Raw genomic sequence first — 17,029 nt, forward strand, 5'->3', positions numbered from 1 at the left:
AATATGTTAGGTTGTGTATTTTTGTACTTCAAGAATTTGGAGGGACTTCTTCATTTATATGTGCTCTATCATGTGCTCTAGGATTCTCTTACAAACATCTCTCCTCTCTAGAAGCTTATGTGTTGGCAGTTTCATATTTTTCTTCCACCTTATTCTCTTTGTGGTGCTAATTTACTAAGAAACCTTTGATCTTCTTTATCTCTCTAGTGTTTCTTCTTAATTTTTCTCCCCCTATAGTCATCATGGGATTTTTGTGAGTTACATATTATTGTTAATTTCTCATGCTCATGATAAAATTTGAATCTAAAGGGCATATTTCATCATCAATAAGTTGTTCCTATTCAATTCCTCCCATTTATAGCATAGCCAACTCTAGAAATTATTTTTCATGATATATAATTAACCAAAAAACCAACATAGTTAAGCATATATATTTTGATTTACTTTCCATTTACATTATTGTCCCTTTGAAGAAAGGGTTCTTGCTCCTATTCCCTAACACACTAGAACAATACCAAGCAATTATTTGTAGTATTGAAAGATGATAGCTAAGGTCTCATGAATAAGGTCTCATGAATAAAACTTTACTACTTTGTGCTCACAAATTTCTAGATTTGATTGTGTATAGTTTTTTTACATCAACGTTTCGGATCATACTACATGATCAATCATTAGGATGCTATAGAGAAAAAAGAACACATCATCAGGATGCTAGAGAGAAAAGAGAACATCATGATGTTGTCTTTTCTCTCTAGCATCCTGATGATGGATCATGTAGTATGATCAGAAATGTTGATGTAAAAAAATTGTACATAATCAAATCTAGAAATTTGTGAGCACATTAGCATGGATTGTGGAAATCTAATAGATCTCACTTTACTACTTTGTTAATAATGGTCCTCTAATGAAACCCTAATTTCTCTCATATCTAGTGGAGGTAAATGTCATTAAAATACACCTTTATCATCACCAAGAGATATACTAAACCAAATGGATTCCAATAATACCCCATAAGTTTATAAATTGATGTCTTTTCCTGAGGAAGACATAAGAATCTTTATTTCTTCAACATTAGCTCTTGCAAATTGGGCGAGACCTCCTAAAATAGCAACCATTTTCATTCTCTATTGGGGCACATCAGCTAAAAGTAAATAAAAAAATTATGCAATAGATCTCAAAAATTGGATTAATTTTGTCTTCTTCAACTACCCTAAAATTTTGGGATCAAGTGCCTATAGAGAATGTTATAGCCTCCTCTAGGAGATGCATGTTTACTAGTAAATGTACAACTTCCAGCATGTTTATAAGTATATAGCTATAGTGTAGTAGATAACAAGAAAAGAAAAAGAGGGGCATGACACTAGTAAATTTTGACCCATTTTTCAACAAAAATTGGTCAGAATTGCATCCCATGTTGGTCAAATTTGCAACCAAGTTGTGTGTGGCTATTTTTGTCATCAAAATTTTGATGAACCCTCCATTTGGTCAAAATTTTGGACCAAGTATATGGTCTAAATAGGCTACATTTGATGTGAGCATTATTGGTAGCCATTGGTCAAAATTTTGGACATCCTTTCATCAAAAGTCCCACCAAACAATGGTCAAACTATTGGTCAAATTTTTCTTAATCAAAGATGTGTGAGGTTAGGAGTTTTCAATGAGGGAAGTCTCTAATAAGACAACCTTCCTTATAAAAATATAAACAAGCATTAAAATTGTTGACATATATTATCTATTAAATAGACCCAAAGCTAGGGCTTAAAACCTTGATCGAGTCAAGAAGTAGTTGGGCTAAATCCATTTCAATATAGACTATGGAGTGAACTTTCAAGATAGCCCATTTGTTAGAGTTAGTGTTGCACCAAATGACTCCCTAGATGTGAAACAACATTATGAATAAGAGGATGAAATATTGGTTTAAGTAGTGGTAAATACACCCACATGGGATATTTAATTTAGTAACTCCTTCTAGATGGAAATTGTCACGAGTCTATGAAGATAACAAATCTAGCCACAAATCATCACTATATTGTTAACTATATGTAAATATTAAATCAACAAAAAACATAAGATCTCTATTAGGCTACTATTAGCTAGTTATGTGAACAAAATTGGTATGTAAAAAGGGAAGTAAAATTTTATATGGATCTAAATAAAATGTCAATTAAATAAAATATAGAGAGTCTCAATCATAAATATTGTACTCATAAGCTTAGTTAGTATCATTTAAAACATAATGAAGAAACTAAATATGCTCTATAAATTATACTAGCTCTACCACACCAGCACATTCTCGTACTCATGGCCTAAGGCTCTATAACTTCTACTAGTCCAACTTCCCTTCTACTCCACTCCTAGTACTACTACTTTGCTCATATTTATATAGATAGAGACATTTTCATCAATTTAGATGATAATCATTAAAGCAATCAATATTAAATTAAATATAGAAAAATTTAACCATCATGGGACTATCAAAGTTTTATTTATGAATTATTTTTAACATCCATGCATGTGTAATGTAAATTCTATTAAATAATTTCCTACTTTCATGAGGCGTGACATATGAAAATTGTATTTAATCATTTCCTACTTTCATGAAGCACGACATTTCAGTCTTTTATGAAAATATTTGTGATTTTTGGCAATGACTCTTCTCATTTCATCCAAGTGTCTACAAGATATCTATATTGACAAAGACTTTTTTATAAAGGAACCTCCAGAGTAGTTTCTTGGAAGCTCTTTCTTTATTGCTTTTCCCTTAAATTGGTTCCTCTTACCAATAATAAAATTCAATCAACCCTTAAAAAATATCATTACAATATAAACATTAACTTCTAATTGCAAAGACTTGGTAACTACTAATCAATAGAACAATTACACCCATATTCTAAAGTAAGATCTCAAATTAGATACTAACTTTTGTAACACTTTTCATTTTACATTATTTATGTGTGGGGCCTTCTCTCCATGTATCTTAATTGTAATATAATTCTAGCTCTAATTTAATACAATCTACCTGCTCTCAAACTTTTCCTTCTTTAAAATGGTTTATAATAATATTTTTAATATTCAAAGTTGGTATAATGCCATTGTACCTCATCTCTATATAGTGACTGATAAGATCCATCATTAATAGTAAATTTTAAATAGGTCAAGTAGTTTTTGACAAAATTCTTTAACTACTCGAGTAGGGACACCTCGAACAAAGTTTAAAAATGATCAATGTGAAGTTTTTGTGCCCCTAAATATCATTTGCAACACCAAACAGTAAGCCAAACCAAAAATGAGTTACGAATGATAGAGCTCACTTACACAGGCAAAGCTACAAATCAATACTAGAATCTAAAATATTTTGCCATTTCAATTTACATTAGAAAACACTTCTTATCAAAAACACATTAAGAATATTGTAAAGAAATGCATAATTTGTAACTAAAAAAGTGTAATCTTCCCCAACTTAAATGATATCATAGTCAGATTCCCATCTTAGATTTTTCAAACTCGATTCTTAGATTTTTAAAATAGGTTGTCTTTGCCTCTATTAGTTTTTTGTAATAATTATAAATATTTATCACCCTATATGCTTGAATGTGCAAACCATGAAGACCTAAACTATCTTTTGGTAGGGTAAATATGTAAATACTCACACAAAGTCAAAGTATGTGTTGTGATATTTTCACTTTTAACACCCCATTGCAGATGAACAACCATAGGAAACCTTTTTTATTGGCAGTTTTGTGGTTTACCTAGGTAGGTCTTGGCTTACCAATATTTTTGCAAGTCTTGGGTAAGAAAACTCAAGCAACATAGATGTTGGAGGGGGTGAGAAGTGAAGCATTTGAGTAGTAAAAGTATGAAAGTGTGAGGATGCTCTCAATCAACAAGTCAAACCCCCAACACCTATGGAATATTGATCGCCTTGTCTCCATCATTCTCACAACATGCAAACTTTGGACCTTCATCTTTAAAAAAATTGTGCAAGCTAATATTCACAACCAATTATTAGATGATAACTTTGAGAAACTATAGGTGGTTGGACATTAGATGGTAAGTGTGAATCTTAGTTGCACATGGAAAGAATAAAGTGTTATATCGAGGAAGGGAATGAGGATTGGAATGAGTGTGAAGAAGTGAATCACTTTCATAAAGTATAAAGAATAGAGAAGAAAAGTATTCTTTTCAAAGAGTACCCCAAAAAATCAATGAAACATGTGTTGGAGCCCTTTGGTATTTGTTTGCAATCAAGAGAAAAGTTGTAGCAAGCTATTAAACCTATCACATTGGAGAATAAGAACTCATGTAAGAGGATCAAATAAAAGACATAGAGAAGTTCATAGCCAAATTATATCATTTTGAGGGTGCGATAGAGAGAAGATCAAGGTATGATGATATGAAATTAGTTTAAGGGCAGCTTCAAAAAGAAGAATTCAATCCAATGAATAAGAAGACTACCAAAAGCTAGTTAAGTCTGACAAAATTTAATCATCTACCTAAAACAAAAGAATTGTTTGATACCAAGAGCACAAATAGTCAAATGACCTACTGACTAAAACATTTAATATCATGAGCATTTGCATCTTAATCTATTACTACTAAACCTAATAAAAAGAATCCATAAAGCACCTAGAGCATATCGACAATGAAAGTCATAAGCATAACAAACTTAATTAGTATCTATGTGTGCAATAGTCATAGTGCATAAGTGAAGAATAAAGAGATAATCCTATGGTTGTTAACAACTTTTTGAGGTGATGCATAACAATGGTAGTAGAAGATCAAAAGGATATGGTTACATGAAATTAGTCTAATGGCAGCATCAAAAGGAAGAACTCAGTCCAATGAAAAAGAAAATAGTGTCAAAAGCTATTCAAAGCCTTAATCAAAAGAAATGCAAGCACTTTTTTTATAGGCTATAGGCCTATCATTTTCCTACATATCCCAATTTTTGCATCCTTATTTGTTTCCTTGAAAATTTATTCCAAATGTTTTGATAAGATAATGACTATGATTTGGTAGGACAACATTAAAGCCCATGTTGAGGGATGAATATAGAGAATTGTAAACATTGATTAGTTAAAAAATTGAAATTTAATACCAAATAAATTTTATATAACACCTAGTTTTAATTAAATTTATTCAAGAAAAAGTCATTATCTTAACAATCTTAGCTACAACTAATTATGAACACACTTCCTATGGTGACCTATTAGTAGATGAATATAAATATATGTTATCAATATTTAGTATTCAATGGGATTACATGGTAGGAAAAACTTATCCTAGAGGTGGTAAATCTTTTAATGAAACCTTGGATGGAGCACCATCAAGTGTAGTAGTGCAATTTTTATACCCAGCTTCTTCCATGGTAAGCTTATCTATTTCCCCTTCAACCTACATAGCATCAAGCTTATTTACTAAAAAGATCATCAACATGAATTTCAAAGAATCAAATTAAAATTGGATTAGTACAATTATGATTTCTTGATCTCCCTTTATATCATCTAGCCCATAAGGAATATTTTCACCATGCTTTTCTTGAACATAGAATAGAAAATAGAAGTTCCTACTTAAGAACTCTATTATGGTCACTCAGTGGCTCAAGAATAAGATTTCTATAGAGAAGAAGCAATAAATATTAGAAAGTTGAATTACAATCAAGAGGTTTCTCAGTACTCACATTTATAATCTACTTTGTTCATAATTAAAAGTGCATTAAAAGCTCATAATTAACCTTCCAGAACTTCTTTAGTAAATTTTGATACTTACAATTGACAATCATTCCATTCTTTCTATATGTAAATGCAATTACAAGCTATAGAAAAAATATGTGTAAGCTTCAATTATGCCAAACTAGAAATTAAACTATACAAATTCAACTAATATAGCTGATTTAGCCTGAGTTCAATCAACCTTATTAGCACATGAAATCTACATAACACCATTCCTCCTAAGTGTTTCCAAAGAAATACCATGCTCCATAAAGTATTCCAAAATCTACAATGAGAAATATGATCTTCATAAAAAGCATCTATAAGACTATGAGTAATGCATTATGTGTCATTACCATCATAAAAACTACAAGAAATGAAAAAAAATACCCAAAGTTTCATTGATCTATAAATAATTAGCTTGGACAAATTACGTGCAAAATCCAGACTAGAAGTACAAAATGTTTAACATCAAGCAAAACAAAAATTGTACAATATTATAGGGAAACTACCCAAAAAGGATTTATATGCTTCTTATAATATTGATTAACAAAACATCAACTAAAATTCAAAATACTTCATAGCATCAACACAGCTACAAGAAAACCCTAACATACAATTTCAATATGAATTAGTCAACTTGAATGCCATGTTATACTCATTTTTACATATCAAAATAATAATTGCAAAGCTTTGTGAAAAGAATTAAGTTGTTACTCCCTCATAACCATAAAAGTAAAGTCCATTTTATTTTATAGTTAAAATCTTAATCAAGTTCAAAAGAAAGTAAGCTACTAGGCCACATCATAAAGAATATGTGTAGCATATTGTTTGTTCCCTTCCCTAGTAACTCATTCAAAGTTGAGAAGGTTGTGTGTGGTAACAAAAGATAGATTTATTAATGTCCAACAAAAGACTAGAAAAGAGAATCCAAGGGACTGCCGAAAAATGGACAAAGGGCCATAGCATGGAGACAAAATGGTGCCCAAAGAAAAGTAGAAAAAACAAAGAGCTAAACAATAAAAAGAGAGAGAGAAAAAGGGAAGGGAGCCAACTTTCATTGAAGCAGAGCTCAATTTTTATTGTTTACTATGTATATCTCCTTCCTCAATTTTGGATATGTGAATTTGAATGCACTATAATTGGTTGAAATGCCAAACCATCAATTCAACCCACAATCAAGTGGGAATAGATTGCCATAAAATTGATAGTGCAGAGCCATCCAGGCTTATTTATACCCTGCTAACATTTTGGTCCCTTTTTCTGAATTTTGTGTTTGTCTCAATGTAGTCAACACACAATGTCTATTATTGTGTTCAATAACAATGGTTATCTAACCATGTATCAAAAATGTGATTGTAGTCCTATCAATGTTGATAGGACTTTTTCAATTCATGCATAACAATGGTGGTAGAAGATCAAAAAGTATGATGATATGAAATTAGTTTAAGGGCAGCTTCAAAGAGAAGAATTCAATCTAATGAACAAGAAGACTGCCAAAAGCTAGTTAAGTCTAACAAAATTTAAGCATCTACCTAAAAAAAAAGAACTATTTGAGACTAAGAGCACAAATGGTCAAATGACCTCTATGAAAAATCATCTTCTTTGATGAATTCTATTGTGGTTGATTCATTTATTTTGGCAATCATCTTTTTTAACATCTATATATGAGTTTCATAGATGTAGTTGTTCAAGTTAAGTAATTTGTGAGGACATATTGTAATGATATGGAGGGAATCATTTTTGTAATAGTTTTCCTTTAGCATTGTTTGAAGTTCATGATATGTTAAGAAGAGTTTAAGAATTTTCCTTCACAGTCTTAAGGTAGGTGAGCTTAATTGTTAAGTTTTGTAAGAAAATTGTAATAGGTCTTCCATCTAATACTTGAGAAGGTCTCTCAACTCTTGGATATATTATGCATGTATTGATAGACAATATTTTGATTTCTCATGATATGTATAACAAGATTTTTCTATCATGTTTAAATGTTGTCCAAAACAAGTCCATGTACCATTTGGAATGGTAATTGTATGGAAGTAAGCTAGTTTTCAAACAAACTGTCACAAATAATTAGCCAAAATAAATCACAAATTAAAATTTTAACATACTTATAAACAAAGCATGTGGTTTAAATTCATTGTAGGAATAAATACCCTGTATGGTGCTTTTCGTGTGCTCATTGCATTATTTTCATTGAAAATAGGAACTATGCACAGCTCTAGTAAAGAACGTACAATTTCACTTGATTATTTTCTAAACTCTAAATCCTTGAATTCATTATTAGTTACAAGAAGTTTGGATGATGCAACATCTAGCTACATGATAGCAAGATATACTTTAATTTATGTAATGTATTGAAATAAATTCTCCTTCCTATTTATCTCCTAAGAAATTATATTGAGCATTAGAAATATGGAAATCATAAATAACATTTAGGCTATTGTAAACCTAACTAAACAGACTATCATATAGAGCCATGAGACTACTTTACCCAACAACAACACATGGTTTTCCATCAAGTTCCACCTATGGTTTCTGGAGATCTACAAAAATTTTCAATATTGTAGACATCAATATCAATATAATAGAGTATTATCAAGTCATGGATAATAGGGATGCCAACACAACCACATTAAATATGAATTTGAGCATTATAAAAGAAATCAAAGCATGTTGAACAAGGTCAACCATGTATTTCAACACACATTCAAACATTTTTTTGAACATGTAAGAAGAGTTATTGCACTATTGATCAAAACACTATTTCAACAAAGTAAATACACTTTGATTCTTGTCACAAATAGTATCACTCTCTCTTGATAAACTATCTAATCTTATTTGAATAAAAGAACCAAGATTTGGTTTTAAATTCTATGCACTATCTTTTTGAGGTGATTGTAGAGCATTATAAGCAAATACCTTTGTAGGATATTTCTCCCCTCTTTCCTTAGTGATGTGTATGTCATCCAGTAGAAACTTGCCATACTGCTCGTAGAGATCAAACAAATAGTCAAGCCTATTCTTTTTTCCTCTTGCAAGTTCTAATGGTTTAGTTACAATAAAAGGGTGTTTTCTTTTCCTATCTTCATCATCTCCTCTACAATATTTTGAGCACCTTCTCCTCTTCTTCTCCCAAGCTTTGAGTTGTTGATCACTAAAATAGTTGTTATTATTAGAAATTTTTAGTAGCCCACTCATTGTAGTACTCAAATGATTGCTATTTTGGAGCTATGACACATGATCATTGCATGTATTCAAGTTCAAGGGATAGTTATTATGTGAAAGAATCATAGTGTTATCTCCATTAGGTTCTTCCACTAATAGACATGTATCAACAACCCAACTATGTTAACATCATATGATCTAATAGACCCTTATAATCCATATATAGTCCTTCTCTTCACCAAATATTAGAAAAAACCAATAAATCAAAGAATTGATGGGGACACAACCCAAGAATAGAATGGACACAACAGAAAAGGAAAAATTATATTAACTGAGAAAATAAGCTAGTACAAATAGTACAGGAAAATAAACTTCAAAACATGCCCTAAGGGCTTACAATAGCATAAATTTGGAGATAGTTTCTCCTTTCAGTACCTCCTCTCAAACTCCACTCCAAACTGCCTTTTACAATGCCAGAAATCTCCTTAAATAGACCCCAAAGGGTTAAGGACTAGGAGTACATTCTAGAAAGTGCTAGTAGGCATCCACCAACAAAATAGAATGTTCCAAAAGCTGCATTAGAAGTCGATGCAAATCTAGAAGAATCCAGAAACGGTAACCAAACTTTTGGGAGGCATAACTTTTGAACCATAGCTCCGATTGATGAACTGTTTACATTTTCAAAAAGCTCTCAAAGCGCTCTATAGCCCTATTGACAAGCTTCGCTCATCCCCCATTTTTTGACCCTTTTCGAGGTCATTTAATGCCCCAAGCCTAACTTTGAACAATTCTCAAGAGGTCTCCAAAACTTGAAAAACTGCAATAACTTTCAAACCGTGGGGCCTATTGACCTGATTCTTTTTTTGGAATGCTCTAAATCATGATTACATTCATCTGGCCAATTCACACCTTCTAGTTTACCAAAATGATGGCCCAAATACATGCTCCTATTTTTTTAGGATTTTCAAATGCACTGATAGTGGAACTGTGAGAGTTGGCACCTTTATTTGACCCAAATGGGTATCCAAAAATGAAAACACATCAAATAGAAACTAAGTCTAAGTACATTTTTTTTTGGGTGACACAAGATTTCCCTTATACCTCTGGATGCTCCTGCATTAGACACCTAGGGTAGATTGAAAAGTGACCCTGTCACTTTATAAATGGTAGAGGAAATCCCAAATGGAAAACCTCAGCTGCTGAAATCCAAGTTGAGTCCTCGATCGGCCGTCCTTTCCACTTCACCAAATACTCTTCATATTGCCTATTTCTAGTACTCCTACCCACACGATGATCTAGAATGTCTTCTATCTCCTCCTTCTTAGAAGCAGGAATTAGACATGGCTCTAAAACCAGCTCCTCATCTGCACCATCATCATGATACTCTATTAAATCTGCAATGTTGAAGATGGGAGAAATGTGAATACCTTCTGGTAGCTCCACCTCATATGCATTTCCTGAGTCATGTTTCTTCAAAACTTTGCAGGGGCCAAATTTCTTCATTTTCAGCTTGTCGTAAGTACCGGCTGGAAATCTTTCTTTTCGTAAGTGCACCATGACTGAATCTCCTTCTTGGAATTCCTTATGTCTTCTCCTTTGATCAGCCCTAGCTTTATACTCTTTATTCATCTTGGTAATGTGTGCCTGAACCTCCTCATGTAGACGCTTGATATGTTTAGCAAATTCCTCAGCTTTAGCACTTGTCCTCTCCCCTTGTTCTATCTTCCTCAGCTCTGGTGCAGTCCTTGGGCTATTCCCATATACAATTTGGAATGGTAATTTTCCAATACTCCTATTTATAGAGTTATTGTAAGCAAACTCTGCGTGTGGTAGAATCAAATCCCATCCCTTGGGCTTATCCCCAACTAAACATCTCAGCAAATTGGCCAGACTTCTGTTTCGCCATCAGTCTATGGGTGATGTGTGGAACTGAATTTCAAGTCTATTCTCAACTTTTTCCATAATGTCCTCCAAAAATACCCCACAAATTTAGTATCTCTGTCAGAAACTATGCTCCTTGGAAGACCATGTAGTCTTACCACCTCTTTGAAAAACAAGTCTGCAATATGGACATCATCATGAGTTTTGTGGCATGGAATGAAATGTGCCATTTTGGAGAACCTATCAACCACCACGAATACTGAGTCATTACCCCTTTGTGTCCTTGGCAATCCAAGAACAAAATCCATACTTATGTCCTCCCATGGCCTTGATGGAACAGGCAATGGCTGATATAGGCCAGTATTTTGACTAAACCCCTCGGCAACTTGACAAACCTGGCAACTCTGTACAAACTTCTTCACATCCTATGAAATCTAAGGCCAAAAATAATGCTCTCTAAGAATGGAAATGGTCTTGTCTCGACCAAAATGTCCTGCCATCCCTCCATTGTGTTTCTCCTTTATCAAATTTTCCCTCATGGAACTCCTTGGAATCCACAATTGACTACCCTTGAACAACATGCCATCCTGAATCAAATAGTCTAACCACTTGGTTCTATCTATAGCAACAGGCTCTTGACAAGCTTTCCATGCTTTAGCAAAATCAGGATCCTTGAGGTACAAATTCTTGAGTTCATCAAACCCAACTACTTCAACCTGCATTATTGTAAGCAAAAACTGTCTCCTACTTAGTGCATTTGCAACCCTGTTAGATTTTCCACTTCTATGCTTCAACACAAATGTATAACTCTACAAGAACTATACCCACTTCATATGCCTCTGATTCAATTTACCTTGGCTATTTAGGTACTGCAATGCCTGATGATCAATATACAAAACAAATTCCTTTGGCAATAAATAATGCCTCCATTTCTTTAAAGCTTGAACTATTCCATAGAACTCTTGATCATAAACAAAATACTTCTTCTTTGCATCATTCAATTTTTCACTAAAATATGCAATAGGCTTACCTTCTTGGCTTAATACAACCCCAATAGCGCTGCCACTAGCATCACAATCCACCTGGAACACTTTTCTAAAATCTGGAAGTGCCAACATAGGTTGTTCTATTACCTTCTTCTTCAGCAATTCAAAACTTCTCACAGCTACTGTGGTCCATTTGAACTCTTTTCTATCCCCTCTTATTGCATCAGTTAGGGGTGCACATATGCCACTGAAATTCTTAATAAACTTCTTATAAAAACTAACCAAACCATGAAATGATCTTACCTTAGTAGCAGACCTTGGAGTAGGCCATTCCAAGATGACTTTTACCTTCTCTGGATCCATTTTGAGACCTTCAAGAGATATAAAAAACCCCAAATAGACTAACTCCCTTTTTCCAAAGTTACACTTCTTTAGATTAATTAACATTTTCTCTTCCCTTAGCCTTTCAAGGACACTACGAATATGCAATAAATGTTCTTCCAAAGTCTTGCTGAAAATTAAAATATCATCCAAATAGACAATAACAAATTTTTCCAAGAACTTCTTAAGTACCTCATTCATGAGCCACATGAAGGTGCTTGGGGCGTTCATCAATCCAAAGGGCATGACTAACCACTCATAAAGACCCTCCTTGATCTTGAAGGTTATTTTCCACTCATCTCCTTCTTGAATCTGTATCTGATGATAGCCACTCTTGAGATCTATCTTTGTAAAGTACTGACCTCCACTCAAATAGTCCATAAGATCATCCATCCTTGGCAAAGGAAATCAGTACTTGATGGTTATCCTATTTATAGCTCAAGAATCTGTACACATCCTCCACTCTCCATCCTTCTTTGGTGCGAGTACTGCAGGTACTGCACATGGACTCAAGCTCTCTCGAATCAAGCCCTTCCTCAACAACTCTTGAACCTGTCTATTTAGCTCCTCTGTTTCAGTAGGAGTCATCCTGTGAGCAGCCTTGTTAGGCAAACTAGCTCCTGGAATCAGATCTATCTGATGACTAATTTGCCTTACTAGTAGCAATCCATCTAGAACATTATCAGAGATAATATCTCCAAACTCCCCTAGTAAATCTGAAACTTCAAATGGTATTTCACTACTACCTTCTTTATCTTTCGTAGGAATCAAAGCATAGCACATATGCTGATGTTTCATGCCATCTAAAAACTTCCTTCCATCAACAAGACAAATCCTAGCACTGCTACATACCTTTTCAGCTTCCTTTTTCATGGGCTTCAATTTATGGCGAACTCCATGCTTTGTGAGAGAGTATGTGTTTGCATGTCCATCATGCACTGCATGTCTATCAAACTGCCATGGTCTACCCAACAATAGATGGAAAACATCCATCAAAATAACATCACAGATAACTTCATCATGGTAACTCCCAATTTTGAATTTTACTAAACATTGTTCACTTACCAGGACCTTATGATCATCTTTTACCCAAGCAATCTGATAGGGTTGTGGATGTTTCTTCCTCTTGAGCTTCAGCTTAGAGACCATCTCTTCTAATACCAAGTTATCAGTGCTACCACCATTAATGATCATGTCACAACATTTATCCTCACACTTGCATCTAGTACGAAACAAACTCCTCCATTGTCCTGGTTCAATCTCACCACTTAGTAGGACTTTCATTTACCAAGGTCTCTCCTCTTTCTACATCCTCTAAATGTGATGATTGTGCATCCTCATCCACATGAGCATTCCTAGCTTGGCCTTCAGCTCTCATATCTGTCCTTCCTTGTCATTCAAGGCATTCAAAGGCACGATGACCTTCTTCATTACAATGGAAACAGGTACCACAGAAGCCTCCTCTTCCTTGTCCACATCCTCTACCTCTTCCTCTTTGATTTCCAAAGTCTTGGTCATAGGAGTGGTTGAAACCCTCATTCCTTTGGTTCCTGTTAGTACCCTCATCTTCATTTTTCTTTTGGGTTTCATTGTGGCCTCCAGATGACCTATTGCTTCCCCTTCCTCCTTGACCGCGCCCTCTTTTTCTTCCTTCAAACCTTTTATTTAGCTTCTCTTCAACTCGTAGGGCAAACTGGTATGCCTCTTCAACGCTGGTCATTCTTACCAGACTCAATTCCTCCTGGATGCTAGGTCGCAACCCACTAATATAACGAGCAACCTTCTCCTTATTTGCTTCTACATACCCTTCTCTAATCAAGAGTTGGTAAAATTCCTCTGTATATTCTTGGACTGATCTTCCTGTTTTCTTTAACCCATGCATCTTCTTAAACAAATCAAGCTCCTAGTCCACAGGAATGAACTGCTTCTTCAATTTCTCCACCATGCGATCCCATCTTGTGATCTTCTCCTTTCCTCTTCTGTTTCTTTCCAATTGAACCTCTTGCCACCATATTTTGGCATGGCCTTTTAGTTTGGCCTTTGCAAACTTAACCCTATCTGGGTCCCTGATATCCTCATACTCAAAGTATTCTTCTAGTTCATTGATCCAATCGATCAACTCATCTGGTTTCAAATTTCCTGAAAATACACTCACTTCAATTGTAGGTCTTTTCCCAAACTTAGTAATGGCCCTAAAAAGCCTTTCCTCTACAGGATTCAGAACTTCCCCATCAAGTTCCCCTTCTGGTCCTATTACTTCTTCTTCATTTTCATCCTCACTATTGTCACCTGCGGCAACATTGGCTCCTCTACAGAGCTCCTCTTGCAATGCTTGTACCTGCCTTTGGAGGGCTCTAACCTCCTCAGGATTAAAAGCTCTGGCCCTTCCACCGTGCTCTCTTCATGGAGGCATCTTCTAACTCGATCCCACAACCACACAGTCCTGGTGCAAACTGCCTCACAGTCGGCACTCTGTCTACACACTCAGGAAAACCAGCTCTGATACCCCTTGATGGGGACACAACCCAAGAGCAGAATGGACACAATAAAAAAGGGAAAATTATATTAACTGAGAAAATAAGCTAGTACAAACAATACAGGAAAGGACTAGGAGTACATTCTAGAAAGTGCTAGTAGGCATACACCGACAAAATAGAAGGTTCCAGAAGCTGCATTAGAAGTCGATGCAAATCTAGAAGAATCCAGAAATGGTAACCAAACTTTCGGGAGGCATAACTTTTGAACCGTATCTCCGATTGACGAACTGTTTACATTTTTGAAAAGCTCTTGAAGCGCTCTATAGCCCTATGGACCAGCTTCGCTCGTCCCCCATTTTTTGACCCTTTTCAAGGTCATTTAATGCCCCAAACCTGACTTTGAAGCATTCTTAGGAGGTCTCCAAAACTTGAAAAAATGCAATAACTTTCAAACAATGGGGCCTATTGACCTGATTCTTTTTCTGGAATGCTCTAAATCATGATTACATTCATCTGGCCAATTCACACCTTCTAGTTTACCAAAATGATGGCCCAAATACATGCTCCTATTTTTTTGGGATTTTCAAACGCACTGATAGTGGAACTATGAGAGTTGGAACCTTTATTTGACCCAAATGGGTATCCAAAAATGAAAACACATCAAACAGAAACTAAGTCTATGTACATTTTTTTTTGGGTGACACAGAATTGCCCTTATACCTCTGGATGCTCCTGCATCAAGAATACATTTCATATAGAAATGATGAATCTTAGAAGCTATTGAATCTCATCCCCTTCACCACTAATCATTGTTAATGTCGCATATGTATTAGATTTAATTAATAAGTGCATTAGATTTCCACAATCTATACTAGATAATTATTTTCTCTTATAATGTGAGATAGTTTTTAGTATCAATGTTGATCATAGTACATGATTCATATTTAGAATGCCTTTTCTCATGGTGTATAAGACATCCTGAAGTATGATCTGAAATGTTGATGCTAAAAACTATCGCAAAATTGATCCTAGAAGAGAAATTATCATATTTGACACTATCAGAGAAGATAGGTTTTAAAACCCATTAAAGATTTGATGCATTAAAATTAATTACATCTTTACAAATGACACAACAATGGTACTCAAAATAATATGAACAATGAAATAGTTCTCAATTCACATTTTAATGGAAGAGAAATTACAAAAAACTATTTATGCACAAAGGTATATACAATGCTACAAGTATTTACTATTTTTATAGCTTTAGAGGCTACCTACTAATATGATCTAAATTATGTGAGTTTTTAAGGTGAATATCTAGAGGAAAACATGAAGAAAATGTGGAAACTAGAGTACAAGATAGTGTTCTCAAAAGAACAAACTACAACTATCATGTGCAACTATATACTTGATTAATTTCTCAAGAACATATATGTCCCCCAAAGGCAAACAAGCACAAAATAGAGTAAGAAAGCATATATATGTGCACAAAAAAACAAAGTATAATAATAACTCTTCCATTCAAACATATGTAGCAATGGATAGGCACAAATTACCTTCTCAAGACACTGTGTCTAAGGTATTCTAATCACCCTTGCATTGTTTTTCATCTATGACAGCAAAGAGTTCCATATGTTTCTTGCTCTCTACTTCATCAAGCCTTCTCCTTTCTACCCTAATTCTAGATTTAATGCCATATTTCTCTCCAACAAGAAGATCAAGGCCATATATTTCAGCCATGATCCTAACAACATCATCCAAATCTTTCTCAGTCAGATTGACCAATGTGTTGGCAGTGAAACCCATCTCAACCATCTTGCTCAGCATTATGCATCTCAATCAATTGACTTTCCCTAAGGACTCAATGATAACCTATTGTTAATTAATCTCTACTAGAACTGAGAGATGACAGAAAACTCTAAATGTAATTTCTTCTAATAATAGAGGGGTTGGAAAATTTTAGTGTGAAATGCTCTTTTGTTGTAGAGATAGGAATAGAAGTATTTGATACCGTTTATTTACTATTCCATGCATATTTAGTCAGTGTATTTCTTATGGGTTAGATTAGAAATCTAAAGAAAAATGAAGCTTTGTTTCTCTTTTCAATTCAACAAACTGACAAAGTAGTCAGAGAATTACTAAAGTTAGAAGGAATTTTTCTATCATGACTTCATATCATTTGATCCTACATTTTATTCATACTACAAGTTTTCATTACTGCATAATTAATTGTGTGGGTTCATAAGATATGTGAATTTTTGGAGTTGAGCTCATTTCAACACCAACCCATTGCCTGAGTTATTCCTACCTAGGTCTAACTTGGTTTACCTCTTCTATTCTCTAGTCAAGAACACACCATAGTAGGATTAGAAAAAAAGAAATTTCTTTGAAAATCACCTAGAAGGGAATTGTATCTATAATTTAGAGG

The 17,029-nt window shown here is 34.2% G+C and overlaps 1 pseudogene; it reads right to left on the reverse strand.

Annotated features, from left to right (window-relative positions):
- Positions 1–8,582: 8,582 nt before the first annotated feature.
- LOC149534998 (floricaula/leafy-like protein pseudogene) lies at positions 8,583–16,635 on the reverse strand (annotated as a pseudogene).
- Between the last annotated feature and the right edge of the window lie 394 nt (positions 16,636–17,029).

This window comes from Cupressus sempervirens, chromosome 10 (assembly GCF_028749045.1).
Source record: "Cupressus sempervirens isolate cs-2001-9-10 chromosome 10, ASM2874904v1, whole genome shotgun sequence".
NCBI classification, from domain to species: domain Eukaryota; kingdom Viridiplantae; phylum Streptophyta; class Pinopsida; order Cupressales; family Cupressaceae; genus Cupressus; species Cupressus sempervirens.